Source organism: Rhamphochromis longiceps, linkage group LG5 (assembly GCF_057381845.1).
Source record: "Rhamphochromis longiceps isolate RC_006_pf linkage group LG5, R_longiceps_female_GT1.1, whole genome shotgun sequence".
In the NCBI taxonomy this organism is placed as follows: Eukaryota; Metazoa; Chordata; class Actinopteri; order Cichliformes; family Cichlidae; genus Rhamphochromis; species Rhamphochromis longiceps.
The window spans coordinates 1,780,020-1,792,963 of record NC_140561.1 but is presented as its reverse complement, the minus strand read 5'-3'; the positions used below and the strand labels follow the sequence as shown (position 1 = coordinate 1,792,963).

At 43.7% G+C, this 12,944-nt stretch overlaps 1 long non-coding RNA gene across 1 annotated transcript in view; it reads right to left on the bottom strand.

Moving 5' to 3' along the window:
* LOC146669031 (uncharacterized) overlaps positions 1–12,944 on the bottom strand; it is a 119,185-nt gene that overhangs the window by 31,336 nt on the left and 74,905 nt on the right. The gene's annotated exons all lie outside the window — the stretch shown is intronic.

The window sequence follows — 12,944 nt, the reverse complement described above, 5'->3', positions numbered from 1 at the left end:
AAATTTCTATAACCTTGTATAATACTAATTTTTAAAATCTTCTTGAAGAATGACAAAGAAAAACACATCTTCAGTTCATCATTAAGTCCATTCCATAATTTCACTCCCAAAACTGACACACATCTATACTTAACATTGGTTCTCACTTTAGGCATTTCAAACTTATAAGACCCCCTCAAATCATATTTTCCATCTCTTAGTTGAAACATCCTTAAAATACAAATTGGAACATTCTTTTTCATCACTCGATATATCATTTCTAAAGTTTTAGAATATATAATGTCCATTTTAACATAGACGATCCTACAAAAAACTGGTTGGTGGACTCCCCATATCCAACTTTATTTATTATTCTAATCGCTCTTTTTTGCAATTTAAATATTGAATCCAAATATGTTTTGTATGTGTTCCCCCAAATTTCTGCACAGTAGGTCATATAAGGCAAACAAAGGGAAGTATACAATAAATAAAGGCAGTTCTTATTCAAAAAATCTCTTGTTTTATAAAGAATAGAAATCGACTTGGATAATTTCCGTTTCACATGTTCTATGTGGGGCTTCCAACAAAGTTTATCATCAATAATTACTCCTAAAAATTTTGTCTCATATACTCTTTCAATTTCAACATTATTTAAATTCAATTTTACTTTAATATTACTTTTACTACCTCCAAATAACATAAATTTTGTTTTACTTTCATTAAATGATAGTTTATTAAATACAAACTGTCATGATCCTGGGTCCTTTTGACCCAGCGTTTTGTGTTTTCTCTTCGTGATTGTGGTTCTGTTCTTTCTCTGGTTAGTGTTTACTCTGTTCTGCCCGTGTGTTCCTGTATCTAGTCCGCGTTTCTTAGTTTGTGTCTTTTCTTGTGAAGGTCTGTATCTTATGTGAGTGTTTTCAGTTGCCTCCTTAGTCTCGTCATGTTAATCACTCCCAGCTGTGTTCCCACCTGTATGTAATCTCCCTGTGTTCTCTGAGTGTATTTAAGTTGTGTCTTCTGTCATAGTAATTGCTGGTTTGTCTGTGTTGTTTCCCCTCGGTCTCCCTGCGTCTCTCCGTATGTATTTCCCCGGACCTCCCTGCATCCTCGTTTCTGGTTTGTGTTATTAGCTTACCCAGTTTAGGTTTCCGGTTTCTTGTTTTTCCACCAGTGCTGTTTTGTACCCACCGTGGTAAATAAATATTCACATGCACCAGAGCTGCCGCCTTTTGGGTCCTTTTCTACAACTCCATCGGCTACAATGTGGAGATCCTCCTCGGGCTGTGGCTGGAGAATCCTCCGTACGAGCTTCGCCGCGCCGTGGAAGGTCGGCTGCAACGGCTCTTTTCTGGCCTGCCATGGCTTCTGCAGTCGCTTCCTCCGACCATGCAGGCTTTTCTCCGGCTCACACCGCACCTTTTCTCAGCCACTCCTGCCTCGCTGCCCGACTCGCCGGATATGATCTTGCCCGGCCCGTCGGAGCCGTCTGCGGGGAGGAAACGCCGATCGCGCCGCAAGCGCGCCACCCCACAGCCGGACATTCGGGCTTCTAAATCGCCGGCTGTGGTGAGTGAGGACTCTTTTTCATTTTCGGACTGTATGACTGTTCATTCAGGGGCGATGTTCTGTGCAGCATATGATATTGTGAACAGCATATCACCTGCTCAGTTAGCTCCCCCGCAGCCACCCTCAGTTCAGTTTCCAAAGCCCCCAGTGCCACTTCCAGTTCAGGCCCCCGTAGCTCCAGAGTCACCTTCAGCTCAGGCCCCCGTAGCTCCAGCGCAACCCGTAGCTCAGGCCCCCGTAGCTCCAGCGCCGCCTGTAGCGCAGGCCCCAGTAGCTCCAGCGCCGCCTGTAGCGCAGGCCCCAGTAGCTCCAGCGCCGCCTGTAGCGCAGGCCCCTGTAGCTCCAGTGCCCCCGCTACCCGTAGCTCTGGCTCCAGTATCACCGGTTTCACTCATTCACTCCATGCAGGGAGAAAGTCTAATTTCACCTCAAGGTGCTTTTCATGGTTCAGCCGCCATTGGCACAGTTTGCCGCTCCAGGGCTTCCTCAGAGGCTAGGTCTCAGTCCCCGGCTGATTCTGGACCCCTGAAGTCTAAGCAGCTACCTGAGAACTGCGCCATGTCAGCATTGCCTGTGCAGAGCCCGTGCTCAGTGCATTGCCAGTTGCCTTCGTGTTTGCCAGAGGACTCCATGACTGCTGGCTTAGTGATGACTTCTGCTGGAGGGTCCGAGGGACCGCTCCGGCCTTCGTCTCCTGTCTCCGCTGGAGGGTCCGAGGGACCGCTCCGGCCTTCGTCTCATGTCTCCGCTGGAGGGTCCGAGGGACCGCTCCAGTTTTCGTCTCATGTCTCCGCTGGAGGGTCCGAGGGACCACTCCGGCCCTTGCTTCCTGCCTCGTCAACTGGAGGGCCCGAGGAGCCCGTCCAGCTTCCTGCCTCATCAGCTGGGGGCCCCGAGGAGCCCGTCCAGCCGCCGGCTGCAGCTTCATCATCATCCTCGCCTGGCCCAGCCTCCGAGTCTTCCGCCTCGCCTGGCCCAGCCTCCGAGCCTTCAGCCTCGTCTGGTCCAGCCTCCGCCTGTGCTTCGCCTGGTCCGGCTTCATCCGAGTCTTCGTCCTCGTCTGGTCCAGCCACGCCTGGTCTGGCTCCGGCCTGTGCTTCGCCTGGTCCGGCTCCGGCCTGTGCTTCGCCTGGTCCAGCCTCTGCAGCCCCGCCTGGTCCGGCCTCGGCCTCTGCAGCCCCGCCTGGTCCGGCCCCGTCATCGCCTGCCTCGTCTGGTCCTGTGCCCACTGGGCCTCGGCCAGTACGCTTGACGCTGGAGCGCCGCCGCTGCCTTCTGCGCGGTCGGCCCCCTGAACTGCTCCATCGTCTCCTTCGTCGCCGCCGCTGCCTTCCGTGCGGTCGGCCCCCTGAACTGCTCCGTCGTCTCCTTCGCCTGAGTGGCCACCACTGCCTTCCGCACGGCCGGCCCCCGGACCCTCTTCGCCTGAGTGGCCGCCGCTGCCTTCCGCACGGCCGGCCCCCGGACCGCCATCGCCTGAGTGGCCGCCGTTGCCTTCCGCACGGCCGGCCCCCGGACCAGCGCTGTCGTCGCCACCGTTGCCGTCCGCACGGCCGGCCTCCCGAACTGTATCCACGTCGCCGCCGTTGCCATCCGCACGGCCGGCCTCCCGAACTGTATCCACGCCGTTGCCGTCCGCACGGTCGGCCCCCTGAACGCTTTTGTCTTGGACTCCTGTGCTGTCGGCCCCCTGGCCAGCCCCCTGGACCTTTCTGTTTTGGTCTCCATTTTCCTTGGGCTATGGTGTGTTTTGTTTTATTGGTCTTTTTCTTTTGGTTTTGGTCTCTGTGTTCCTGTGCTTTGGTGTGCTTCTTTTCTTTTGGTCTTTGGCCTCGTGTTTTGTTTCTTTGTTTTTTTGTCTTTTGGCCTTCTGGTGCTCCTGTTTTTGTTTTGCCTCGAGCCCTCCTTCCTGAGTCCCCCGCCGCCCGCCCTGGTCAGGTTGTTTTCTGCTTTGGGCGGTTTTCTTTTTTTTTTTTCTTTTTTTTTCTTTTCTTTTTTTTTGCTTTGGTGTTCTTGTGTTGGGCTGTCTGGGGCCAGCCCTTGACGGGGGGGTACTGTCATGATCCTGGGTCCTTTTGACCCAGCGTTTTGTGTTTTCTCTTCGTGATTGTGGTTCTGTTCTTTCTCTGGTTAGTGTTTACTCTGTTCTGCCCGTGTGTTCCTGTATCTAGTCCGCGTTTCTTAGTTTGTGTCTTTTCTTGTGTAAGTTCCTGTTTTATTGTGAAGGTCTGTGTCTTATGTGAGTGTTTTCAGTTGCCTCCCTAGTCTCGTCATGTTAATCACTCCCAGCTGTGTTCCCACCTGTATGTAATCTCCCTGTGTTCTCTGAGTGTATTTAAGTTGTGTCTTCTGTCATAGTAATTGCTGGTTTGTCTGTGTTGTTTCCCCTCGGTCTCCCTGCGTCTCTCCGTATGTATTTCCCCGGACCTCCCTGCATCCTCGTTTCTGGTTTGTGTTATTAGCTTACCCAGTTTAGGTTTCCGGTTTCTTGTTTTTCCACCAGTGCTGTTTTGTACCCACCGTGGTAAATAAATATTCACATGCACCAGAGCTGCCGCCTTTTGGGTCCTTTTCTACAACTCCACACGGCTTGCCCCCGGCAAACCGTGACACAAACCATCTATTTAACTTCATGAGTTCTGTTTCCACTGTTTTCAGTAATTTCTTTATGTCTTTTCCTGAGCAAACTAAGTTTGTATCATCAGCAAACATCACATATTTTAAAGTATCACTGGCTGTACAAATATCATTTATTTAAAGTAAAAATAACTTAGGTCCCAAAACAGATCCTTGCAGAACTCCACAAGTTACTTTTCTAAGTTTAGATTTCATGTTATTAATACTCACACATTGGAACCTATTATTCAAGTAACTATTTAACCACAATTGTACAACACCTCTTAAACCATACCTTTCACACTTCCGTAAAAGTAAAGAATGATCTATCGTATCAAAGGCTTTACGTAAATCAATGAACACACCTATTCCAAACTGTTTTTTATCCACAGCCGTTGCAATATTTTCAATAAATTCCATCACAGCTAGAGATGTTGAGCGATTTCTTCTGAACCCATACTGATGATCATTCAATAAATCATATTTATCAATAAAAGAATCTAGTTTGTTTGCAAATAGTTTTTCAAGAATCTTTGAAAACTGAGGCAGTAAAGATACCGGTCTATAGTTTGACACAATCTGTTTATCACCAGTTTTATATAGTGGGATCACTTTGGCAATTTTCATTTTATCTGGAAAAATTCCAGTTTGAAATGATTTGTTACAAATATATGTTAACGGCTGAAGGACACTATGAAGAACTTCTTTAATTAACGACATGTCAAGGTCATCACAATCTGTGGATTTTTTACTCACCACTTCTACAATGTCACTCTCACAGACTCCACCAAGAAACATTGAGCTACATTCACAAGAAGTAGAATCTACTTCATCATTTCCTCCTGGTACAGAAATCTCTTTTGCCAAGTTGGGACCTACATTAACAAAGTAATCATTAAATTCATTAACTATGCTCTCTGTATTCTCAATCACTACATTACCTCTTGTTACAATACGTGTTGGAGAACATATATTATGTTGATTTTTTATTATCCTATTTAATACACTCCAGGTAGCCTTAATATTACTTTTATGTTTTTAACTTGATCTAACTGAACATCAGAAACATGCAGACTTTGTGACCTGTTGAATAAAAATGAGCAATCACCAGTTACTAATGTATGTGGATTGGACTGCCATTTCATTAGTTTGAAACATACAAAAATTGTATACAAATGTGTGTCTCTTTGTCATACAACAAAAAGTTGAAAGGATTAAAATTGTATTTTCTATAAGTATACAGGCTATACGTTTATATTTCTCTTCAGCGCTCCTTCCTACGTTCCAGTGCCAGGGTCCACAGCGGCTGGATGATTGTTCAAATCCACTCATCGAAACAAAAGAATCCACATGAAATTGAATATCAGTGAATATTAATGCATCCATTTAAAAAAAAAAGTAAATAAAGCTTTTTTTTGTCACTGAGCACTGCTACCATAAAAAAAGTAAATAGTGTAAATAGTGGTTAAAGCTGTAAAAAGTGTGATTGGAGTTGAGACTTACATCTACTGGAATTTTGGTGAAAAAGTCATGGTAGAAACTACATCCTCTTTCAATTCTAAGGCTTTATGTATCATAAAAAAATATGTGAAAAATTAAGTACACCCTCGCTGTTCACCACAGGAGTTAAGAGGGTAGGTAGCAGCCAGGTGCTAATCAAATGCACCTGATCAACTGATTATCAACCACCTCAGTAAAATACATGTTTTGGCAGTTTGCTAGTCTGTAGCATTCAGGTGTGCAAATCGCAGTAGATTTAGGCTTAAAAGACTATAAAATAATACCATAAGTGTAGGACGTTTCCTTCCCTGATGTGTTGGATGGGTTCAGCTGTAGGTTTGAAGCAATGAGGGAAGAAAAAAATATTCTACCTCATGGCGAGCAGGTGCTGAGATTGCATACAGCTGAATGAAAGAGAACACTAAGAAAGGCCAACATAGAAACGTTTCCATCCTTTCCCAATGAACCACAAAAGCTAGTTTCAGATGATCTGTTCCTGATGAACCTACTAAAGAAAGGAGCTATTTCCAGGATCTACAACCAACTTTTGCAAATAGACAGTACAACTACACTGGACCACTTAAGAAATGCTTGGAGTGAAGAACTGGCTAACATCATCACTAAAGATCAATGGACTAAGGCACAAGAACTGGTTCACTCCACTTCTGTCTGCTGCAGGCACGGACTAGTACAATTTAAGGTCCTGCATAGGCTCCATCTGTATAAATCGAAGGTTTCAAGGATGTTTCCAGGGGCGGACTCAAGCTGTGATCGATGTGGCCAGAATTCTGCCTCGTTGTCACATGTTTTGGACATGTCCTAATATCGCCACCTGCTGGTCTAAAATATTTAAAACTTTGTCTGATGTTTTTAAAAAACAGCTCCCCCAGACCCAGTAATGGCACTTTTTGTTTGTTTTGTTTGTTTTCCGTTGTTTTTTTTTCTCCCCCTCCTTTGTATATACTTATTTAGGTATATGTATGTATAGACACAGATATATGATTGCTTATATAATGGTAATTATACTTTATGTAAAAGGAGGGGGAGAGGAAGGAAGGGAAAACTCTGTCACTGTAAATGAGATACATACTTTGGTGCCTGATTTGAGATATGCGTGGACCCTTTTTTATTCAAAACATTTCATTTGTTCTACAGACAGGCACAATTAAACCCAATATTTAGCTTCATCATTAGGATTTTTATGCGTGACATCTGTTTGTAGACTTATAGAATTGTATGTAATTATACATGTATGTTGTATATTGAGGTAGGATCAAATGAGTTTACCTTTAAGTCTGTTTGTACCAACCCTTTCTTTGTCTCACTGTTGTTTAAAGTGTATTTTGTTGTTATTTTAGTCATGTTCAAAATAAATCAATCATTCAGTGACAAAAAAAAAGTTCATTCAGTGGGCTGGTTTCAGTTGTTCAAATATATTGTTTGTAAGACTGGGGAAACCTGCAGTCAGCTGAGACTGAAGAAGTCACTGGATGAGTGACGATGCGTTTCTCCCACTGAAAACTCTACGTCCAGATGAACAGAATCAACCTCTTGGGATGTCTGGAGTCCTTCATTTCTTAATTCCTTTGAACAGGCACTGTTCAATAATAAAGAGATGTTGGACCTTCCAACCTCACATACAATTCACGATTAACCTTTTCCCTTGTCACGTCTCGCTCGCAGAAGGAACAGTGGATATATTAGGGAAAGATTGTTGAATATGGAGCTGCCAACTAGAAGGAAAAGATGAAGGTAACAGAAGATTTATGTGGTAAAAATTGACATGCAGTTGGTGAGACAAAACAGTAACCTAAGACTAAGCTTAGATGGAGACAGAAGATCCACTGTATTGACCTCTGAAGCAAGGAGCCAAAATATATGCCTTGACATATATACCTTGGCAGACAGCCCGAACAGGAACAAGTAGAAAATCGAGGGGGCAGTGTACTCAAAATGAATAAACTGCCAAAAGTATTCACCCACCCGTCCAAATAATGTAATTCAGGAGTTCCAATCACTCTCATGGCCACAGGTGTATAACATCAAACACCTAGACATGCAGGCTGCAGACAAACATTTGTAAAAAAGTCACTTTCAGGAGCTCGGAGATATGATATATCATCTTTGCTACAAAGGAAGCTGTGAAAATTTCCTTGCTGATAAATATTCCGCTGTCTGCCGTTAGGCTTTATAACAAAGTGGAAGGGATGGGGAATGTCAGCAATTCAGCCATAGAGTGGCAGGCAACTTAATATCACAGAGTAAGATCAGTGGATGCTGAGGCAGGTCGTTAACTTTCTGCAGAGTCAGTCACTACAGACCTCCAAATTTCATGTAGCTTTCAAATTAGCAGACAAACAGTGTGTAGAGAGCTTCATGGGATTTGAGTCCATGGCCAACCAGCTGTATTCAAGCCTTACATCACAAAGCACAGTGTGAAGAGTTGCAAAGCACACCACCACTGGAAACTAGAGCAGCGGTGTTGTGTTCATGATTAATCGTGCTTCTCTTTCTGGAAATCCAAAGGATCAGTCTGGGGTTAGCAGTTGCTAGGAGAACGGTACTTGTCTCACTGCACTGTGTCAAGTGTAGATGGTCATTTTTCAGTGGTTGTGCTCACCGCCCCAGTTCCAGTGGAAGGAACTCCTAACGCTTTAGCATATCAAAACATTTTTGACAACTTCATGCTCCCAACTTTGTGGGAACAGTTTGGGGATTGCCCCTTCTTCCAATATGACTGTGCACCAGTGCACAAAACAAGGTGTATAAATGGAGGAGTTAATTTGGTGTGGAAGAACTTGACTGGCCTGCACAGAGTTGTGACTTAAACTTGACAGAATACCTTTAGGATGAATTCGAGCAGAGGCTGTGAGCCAGGCCTTCTCATGCAACATCTCACAAATGCACTTCTGGAAGACTGGTCAAAAATTCTTGTTAACAAACTCCTAAACCTTGCAGAAAGCCTTCCCAAAAGAGTTGAGAACTATTTAGGTGGACGAGCAAATACTTTGGACAACTTGGCATGTGAAATCTCTGGTTCGGTCTTGTTTTCATCATTTAAGAAACGTGGCTAAGCTAAGCCCGGTTTTATCTCGCTCTGAACTGGAGATTGCTATACGTGCATTTATTTCGTCACGCTTGGATTATTGTAATTCGCTGTTTATGTGTCTAAGCAAAGGTTCTCTGGATCGTCTGCAGGTTGTGCAAAACGCTGCAGTGAGGCTTTTGACAAAATCCTGCAAGTACTCACATGTGACACCGTTGTTATCTCAGTTACACTGGCTTCCTGTTAAATTTAGAGTCGATTTTAAGATCCTGGTCTTGACCTACAGAGCTGTGCACGGACTGGCACCAGCCTACATCTTTGATCTGCTACAGCCCGATGTCCCCAGCAGGTCTTTGACGTCATCTGATCAGGGCTTACTTGCTATAAAAAATACTAAGAGGAGGACTGAGGGTGACAGAGCTTTTGCCACTGTGGCCCCCCGAGACTATGGAACTCTCTCCCCCAAACATTAAGAACTGTTAGTTTTGAGTAGTTTTTAAAAAACTATTCAAAACTCACCTTTTTAAAACTGCTTTTGGTTAATTTTTTGCCTGTTTTATTTTCTCTTTTTAAATCTTTTTATGACTTGTAATCTTATGTGCAGCACTTTGTGATTCTGTCTTGGAAGGTGCTATATAAATAAAAAAATTATTTATTTTACTTAGTGTGTGTTTACAATTGGTAAAACTTGAATTGCAGTGTAAATCACCATTAGTTATTTTAGATCTGATAGATCTCATTGTCAACCAAGTAAAATGAAAAATATGAAATAACCTGTTAAGACACAACAATATTAAATATTACTATAAATGTACCTTTTCAGTTTTCTTTCTGAACACACAGGTAATGTACAGATTGCATATTGTACTAAGTTGCAAAATGAGGATTGGTGGCCAAACCAGGGTTTTTAAACCAATAAAATATTTAACTTCATTGCTTGTGATTGTTGTTTTCATTTCTTTGCTTTTTGGAGCTGATAGTAGACCACTTTTAGAGCACTTTTGTAGAACAACAGTGCTGTGAAAGAGAAGAAGCTGGAGGATGACAGGTAAGATCTAGATTAATTGCTGCTTGATCCTTCTCATTAACTACAGGTGACGTCAATCATCTCATTTTAGCCAAGCTTAACAGCAGCTTAGGAGAACATCTTGATACAACACTTTATTTTGATAAATGATGTTTATGACTGAAGGAAAAAATTAAATCAAGACTTAATTGTTTGCACATGAATCAGGGCTGAAACAACAAATTTGTAAAAAGTGGGTGGTGGTGGCAGAATGAAGGTCAACTCAGTCCACCACCAGAAACAAGTTTTTCATTGGTCAATTCTGTCAGGGTAAGTCGTGCCTATGGGGAAATCATACCCAAGTAAAGCAACGTCCGTGCTTTCGTTTTAGTGTTCTGTTATAGACCTTGTCTCAAGCCTGTTTGCATCTAATGTTTAAATTACTGCCAAATCTGTATAGGGTAAGTGATCTAATGAGCATGAGTGAAAACAGTGTGTTGAGCTTGTCAAGCTTTTTTGTTAAGCTACATTTTGTTGGTTTTTGCCCTTTTGTCTTGGACGGGCAGTTGATTCAAGATCAGCGTGCTAGACAATCTACCAGTGGCTTTGTGTTAACTGAGATCCGCATTTTCTGTTAAACCCCCCCTCATTTATCATTAGTGATCACTTCGGCCAGCATGAGAGAACAATCTTGTCATGGTCTGAGCGATAATTTGCCACTGAGCTCCTCTCACTGGATTCACACCACCCTGCTCCATTTCCCTGGAAGGATATTGTTACACCCCAGCCCAGGGAAAACTGGCGTGCAACATAAGAAAAATAAAAGGAGAAATGCCCCCACACTCCCTGCTCTCAAGGAAGACAAACCAACAAAAAGCAGCTGCCACGGATTTTGCAACAGCCAGTCAATTTATCAAGTCCCAAAAAGTAGCAGGCGTCAGGGTGAGCATGGCCAAAACAATAAACAAAAACTCTAGAAATGAAATGCAGCTGGCTTACCTACACAGAAAAGCCCAAACAAAAATTACAGGTGTCTTACCTGCCTCCCTAACCAAAAACAGGAGACAAGGTGCCCAAAGAAAAATGGCTTCTCACTAGTGATGGGCAGATGAAGCCCCATGAAGCACTGAAGCTTTTCATCCAATTGGTTCACCCCAACGCGAAGCTTCATTTGCTCTAGTAGGACACCTACTGGACGTAAAAATAATAGCTGGCATGAATTTGAAGAGTGTGGCATTTTGCACACAGCCTGTAAATGTCAACAACAAAAGGAGTGTGTAAAACATGTATATTGTAGTGATGCAGTATACTGTGTATATTTATAGTGGCAGTATGGGAAATGATTATTTGGAAATGCTTGAAATGGAAACGATCATTTACTGTGAGGTGAGGTGTGGTTGGGGTGTGGACAGTGGTTGTGCTTTTGTAACGTTGAGGTATGGACAGCTACACACTGAGGCTTTGAGCCTCAGTCCTGCCTGTTCACATTTTATTCTGTAAAAACTAAATTTTCACTGCTTTTACGACCTTTTTAGTGGGGAGAACATAGCTAGGATTTAATGATTTAACAAATCTTTTGAATCCTTTGTCCTCCACAATGCTAAATGGCTGTGAGTCCTCAATCACCATGCTAACCAGGTCTTCATCTATTTGAGATTATTGTCTTTCCTCAGGAGAACAAAGACAAAGCACAAATATAAATATCACACGCGTAACTTATTACAGTTGTATAATATTGTTATATCATTTAGTAACATTACTGCATGCTATATTATCATTGCATTTGATGGCTCACCTGGTCTTGCTCCACAATCGGTGTTCCCCTTATTCTCATGCAAAGCTCTGTAGTGCCTAAGCATGGATGAGGTGTTGTTGTTATATCCCAGCTCCCTGGCACATAGCAAACACTTCACCTTGTACAAAAGTCAAGACAGCTCAACATAAATTGTATTGCACCATCAGTATTATGAAAATACATCTTCTGTAGAAATTTACATACCTTGTTGGGAGGAATAAGATCAAAATGTTCCCACACAGGGGAGGACATCCTCCTCTTCTTAGCTGGCTCCATTCTCTCCTGACTTTCTCTCCTCACTCTCATAAACCTCCAAACTGTCTCCAAACTCTCACTAACAACTCTCCATCAAACACCCACATTTTTGAATGAAGTCTGAGGGGTTTATATCGCTGTCATATCTCGCGGCAAAGTTCGAACCGCTTCATGAACCAGTCACGTGGTACAGCCGGGCAGCGAGGCTTCGGACGTCATCATTTTCAGCTCCTCCCATAAATGAAGCAAACCTCGATACGCGCATCGTGGAAACGCCCCTCAATTACTCGACACAAGCTTCGAAGCCTCGATACAGAACGTCACATCACTACTTCTCACCCCTACAGCTACCGAGTAAGAAAAAGTGTCAACAACACAGGGGAGATCACAACCATGACAAACTGAAACACAGGGCTTAAATACATAGAGGGAGCAATCAGGGCATGGACAACAGGAGGGAAACACAGCTGGGGCAAATCAGAACTGACGAGACAAGGAAGTGTAACCTGAACACACTGAGATAAGACAGACCTTCAAAGTAAAACAGGAAACACATAACAGTCACGCCTAAAACAAAACACTGACAACATTGGATTGTAACAGTATCTTCACCATAACTACTCTCCTGCTCGAATGGGGAAAGAAAAATGGAGAGAGAAGAAGGAAAGAGAAAGAAAGACACTGAAAACTCGCTTGATCACCTGCTGAAAATAAACAAGCAAAAACAAAACAACAACAACACAGTAGGGAAACCACAGCAAAAACCAACATAACCATAAGTGACAGTAAAAATAATTGATCTTAAATGTTACTGAGCAGCATACAGGACTAACGATGCATGATGTGTTTAGAGGCAGCAGCCAATCAAGAAAGTGTGTTTGTGAGCACCTGTTTGTTGTACACCTGCGTGAACACTTGTGTGCGCACCTGTGTGTGTGTGAGCGTGCTTGCAGTCAGCTATGCCAGAGGAGACTGAGGCCCAGGCCCAGAGACCTGAGGGGCCCTCCACACTCTGGAAGGGGCCCGACCTAACATGGAGACACACAGTACTGAACGCAGTACTCACGCTCCCCATACATACTCTACACTCCCAGGTCCAGGAACCAGCAACCCCAGAGGAGCAATCCGCCCCCAGACCCAGGAGATGGTTCCCTTTACTCTGGGGTGGAGACAAGCAA